The sequence below is a fragment of the Blennius ocellaris genome (assembly GCF_963422515.1).
Source record: "Blennius ocellaris genome assembly, chromosome: 13".
NCBI classification, from domain to species: Eukaryota; Metazoa; Chordata; class Actinopteri; order Blenniiformes; family Blenniidae; genus Blennius; species Blennius ocellaris.
The window spans coordinates 18344587-18349899 of NC_137662.1; positions in this window are offsets into that span (position 1 = coordinate 18344587).

Below are 5313 nucleotides of genomic sequence, written 5' to 3' on the forward strand. Positions count from 1 at the left end.
GTCTGCCTCCATAATTACACTCAGAGTTATCATCCGTTATGCCAGTTCTTCTCATCATTTGATCAATGTGCTTTAATTCTGTTTCTGTGAGTGCGACCCATGTTTCACAGTAATTGTGAGTGCAACCAGCACTCAAAGAAAAAGGTGAGGACCGGGTCGTGCTGTTATCAATGTGGAAAACAGTCATCAATTAATTATGTATGCAGCAGACACTGTGACCATTATGACAGTGGTAAATTAAGTGTCACCTTCTGCAACCTTATCAACAGAGACTACGCCATACTGGACGAGCACTGGTAATATCTTATTCATCAAAAGGTTATTTACGCATCAAGACAAAAAGGTATAGATTATAGTCATATTTTTTTAGATTTTCATCATAAAGAAAATCATGTAATATCAGCATCTCAATGTGCTTCAACTGTAAAGTAGAACGTACGCCATGAGTACGTAATCATTCAAAAAATATACTGAATTAACAATGTGCATGCTTTAAAGATGCTTTATGTGACATTTATGCAATTCCACATTGGTGTGTTGAGTGTCAGTGGTGGGTAGTACATTCTACTTTGCTTCAATGCATACGTTCAACCAACTTTGGATGAGTCAGGTCGAATGGAGCCGGAGACTTCGGACTGTGGAATTTAGGTTTTTTTCTTCAAAACAAGCACCACTTCACTTCAAACACAGTAAAGTGAGATTCATGCAGTTTTCTCTCTGTCATGTGAAAGTATTATTTAGAGTTCAGGGATCTCTCGCTTATATCCAATCAACATATGTCTCGAAGAACAGCTATAACTCAATAATTTCCTTTATCGGGCATCTTATTTGTCTCCTCTTTCCATGTTTACACAAAGTAAGTAATGCTGCACTACCAGTTCCAGGCCATGCTGTCCGAGCGCTACGCGGGTCACCTCCCCTGGATGTTGCGGGTTAGGTAATGGATGCCAGCTTGACCTTAGCTCAGCTGATGATGGATGCTCTGACAGCACAGGAGAATGGCCGCCTCACAGGCGTCAATGGGTTCATGATTGCCGAGGTACGGCTGCGGAGTAATAAAGGGTTCATGTGCTGTATTTGCAGCATTTCAAAAGGGTCTCTGAGCAGGGAAAATCTGGTGCCCTCTTGTTTGCCTCAGGGACAGATCAGCTTACGGAAGAGAAGAGGGCAGACATTAGTCACTGTTTTCCTGTAATACTCACACACACACACACACACACACACACACACACACACACACACACACACACACACACACACACACACACACACACACACACACACACACACACACACACACAGAAGAAAGAGAGCGCGGTATCATGGGTATACCCAGACATATGCTTGCACATCATTATCACCCACACACACTCACTCCCATACCAAGATTTATGTAAACCATTCACAAAGCTAAAAAATCCCAGCGGACACACGAACATGATCATGCCAGCAGCCTGCGTGGAAACCTCAGAAGTGATTACTGTAAGTGCAATGGTAAGAGTAGTGTGTTGTTACATTTCTGGAGGGTCTCCTCCCCTGAGCTCCCTGATGCTGATCTGTGTTTGGTCCCAGAGAGACGCCACCAGCTGGCCGCCTGCCCAGGCCTGCCTTCCCATGGGGGGGTGATGTGAGCTCTGGGAGAAGGGGGAAAAGCAGGAAGGCATGATGAGATGAGGATGGGAGGGATGTCGTACAGCCTGGAGTGATCTATTTACGAGCCTCTCCTGTCCTGTGAAACACTACAGACAGAAATCCTGCACATTTCGCTGCAATATCACACGGCAAATTGACATCGCACAGACGCAGTCTCACATTGTAAGATGATATCATATCGAGAGCTGCTGATTGATCGCTCAGCTCATACTGGAGATGGATAGAAGCAGACCTCAGGAAATTGACTTAGCAAACGCTATAATGATACTTCCTTCCTGTCTTCCTGCATTAGTACCGTCAAAATCAGATAGGTGAGAAGAATGTGAATTTTCCTGTACATTATGTCACACTGCAAGGTCTGCAAAGAAATGATTTTGCCTTCATCAATGCATTCTCATTCATAGGCAACACATTCCGTGAGACGGGATTAGTCATCTTCAAAGTGGCACTAATCAGTTATGTTTCCCGACGGGAACGCAACTCTTCAGTTGTGACAAAATATTTGACAATCACCACCCAATTTCATAATGAGCCTCAGTATTTTAAGGCCATCCTTGTGCAAAGCATTCAATTAATTTGATGTCTAAGATGGAAAAATGAGTAACGTGTGCCGATAAGGTAAACTTTAGTCATCAAAGTCATTATGACAGGAGAATCAGGACACAGTGAATACTGCAGGAACAAGCAGGGGCAAAGTGTCTAGAGACGAGTGCAGTGGATGATAAAGGAACTTCCGTTATGCATCAGGCTGAAAGCACATTTAACATACATAAAGTGCTTTATACCGTCAGTTATATTCACTCACAAGCCAATGGTGATGCGATGCACGGCGATCGCCCGCACCCGGGAGCAACTTGTTGTTCTGCGATTGCCTCAAGGACACTTCAACACATCAACAGAGGAGCAAGGGATCGAACAGCACATCACAGCACAACACTCTTCACCACCTGATCCCACTGATGGACAGATTAAACGCACAATTTTCAACCAGGATACCAGGGTTGGAGTCTGGTATGATAATTAATGTCAACACCTATTTTCAGTCAAACATTGTAACACCACTGCTTTAAACAGACCTTTTCCTACACTTCACTTGGCAGCCTGTTACATGTCTCCCTTGTTCGTTTAGGTTAAATGTCATATTAGAAAGATGCTGTAAGGAGTAAGTGAATCAAACAGGGAGGATATATTTTGTTGTTTCTTTGGTTCGCTCTCGCCACTGTTGTTCAGTAACATGTGTTTGAAGCAATAAGAATCAAATGGAATATGTGACTGTCCAGCGCCGAGCTGCACAAATGTCCCGACAGATTTCCCTCAGAGAGAACAGAGAGTGAACGCGGGGCTTCAATTCAGCACACGTTTCTGCAGCATATCTGTCGGGTGTGTAATTAGTTTGGTCCACCAGATCAGCTGAAAGGGAGATAATAGAGCAGGTCTATGCTGTGTTTACAGCTCGTTGCCACCGCCAATGGAAAATAAATAAAGCTGCCATTATTTCTTTCGTGCAGTTACCTGCTGAGCTTGTCCAGCTACATCTTTCAAATGTTAGGTGCAAGAAATAACCCAAAGATATTACATATAGCCATTTAATGTCATTCATTGTTTCCAATCGAATGCATTTCTATTACAAAATACACCCACGTTGGATATTGCTCAATCTATTTTTTTTAATGACTTTCCATAGCGGTCACTCTCGAACCGAAATGTGTTGAACAAATGACCAGGGAGGAGAATGAAGGGTTAGCAAAAGACGTTTCTCCGCAGTTTTCTGATTAATCTCTCATCTCGTTGTCTCAATAGTGATTCAGTACATGTAACATGTAACACTGTAAAAAAAAAAAAAAAGTTGTACTGTGAAGAGAGAGAACCACACTGTGATGAGAAGACCGCGTGACACAGAGTGTGAGAACAGGAGCTGGATCTGGTGTCACAGACCGGAGAAATGTGTCTACGAGGTGAGCAGGGGGTCAGGGGTCACTGACAGGAATGCTGTGTCCTACATATTCCAGGTGTGTGGCACGACTTGCATTGTTAATGTGCCTCAGGAGCCCAAAGTGCTGCCTCTAACAAAGAAATGAAGAAAGCGTCCTTTACGGATTAAAACGGTAATCATATATATTCTTAGAAATAATGACGGATAATAATATTAGTTGAAATTTGGAGCGTTAATGACACTTTTTTGTGAACAAGTAGAAACACTACATGAGTGCTGGATCTCGATGATATAAAAGCCACGACACAAATGTAAAAGATAAAATGTGTATGTAAAATCCACTAATGCAAATACGAAAACTTAAACAAAAATTCAAAGATATGGCATGTGTGCTAAAGCCAGATCCTGGATGCAACAGTCACAACATGAATGTAAAATCCAACAACACAACTACTTAATATTAAAAAACATGAAAAACTCACAAGCTTAAGAACATTACATGTTACTTATCTGGTGCACTTGTTTCTCAAACTTCTTCTCCAATCTGTCATCAAACCTTTTCCTCTCAAACAATCATTTAGTGCCACAGCTGTTGCAGTCTTTGAACTCGTGTTGTGCCATTTCCACTGTGGTGATTCATGTTGACCATCAAGTACAACTGATAAATGAGTGGGAATAAACTTTCTATGTGGATTTTTTATTTTTTTTTAAGAGCTGTGGACAAGTAAAAGAGATGGCTATTTCTCTCTGTTGTTTTGTTTCTTTAAAGGTGTCTGATGATGCTAAATTGTAAGATTAAATGTTTTCGTTGTCTTGCAGGAGCTTTGGCTTTGAGATTCATCTCCCTCACTCACAATGAGTATTCCATGCATCCATCAAAAATCGCAACGTATTAAAGCCATTTGTTGAGTGAGGCAGTAATAGAAAACAAAAGGTCAGACAAAGACGTTTGCTCGTCAGATTGAAAATAATCTCGCGAAACCCTTCCTTCTCTAGGTAAATAAATAGTCCTGACAGTGTTTGCTTCATGTATAAACAAATAGGACACATGGTAACAGGAGAAGACACACAAACACACTGACAGGCGTCGTCACAAGTCCTTATTCTTTCGCCTGTCATTCCCGTGAATCCACTCGAGATCGCTCCTTTTGTCAGCTCCTTTCTCCGGAGGAAACATGGCCTGAGCTCCAGTGCTTACTCAGTTGAAACTGGATTATTTTCTGCTCCTGTAATAATTCTCAAGTGTAGCAGAGGTGTCTCTTCGCGCCTGTCCCGAGCTGTCTGACACCAGTGCCACCAAGGAGCGGTGGCGACACACTTGTGGTGTTGTCATTACTGAAGAACGGACTGGTTTAGCTTTGAGCTTCCTGCGGCGTGTTTCTTTTAACTGCATTAATACATGATTGGGTTTATAGCACAGATGTGCAGGTTGTGTCCATGCTGTCAATTTGTATCAAGCATAACTTCTTCTTTTTTTTTTTTTTTAATCTTCAATAAGAAAAGACTGACTCTGGGCACTCATCACATCACTGATACCCATCAAAGGTAATGAACAAAGCCTGGTCTGTGCTGAGTGAAAGGAGACGTGTTATGTAAGCAGTGGAGAATCCTTCCCATATCTCAGACTGTAAGACAACAAATATTCTTCTATCCCCCGCAGCTGGCCGTGCCGCCGCTGCACTAAAGCAACAAACTGATATAAAGGTCGGGCTGGGCTGTAATTGATG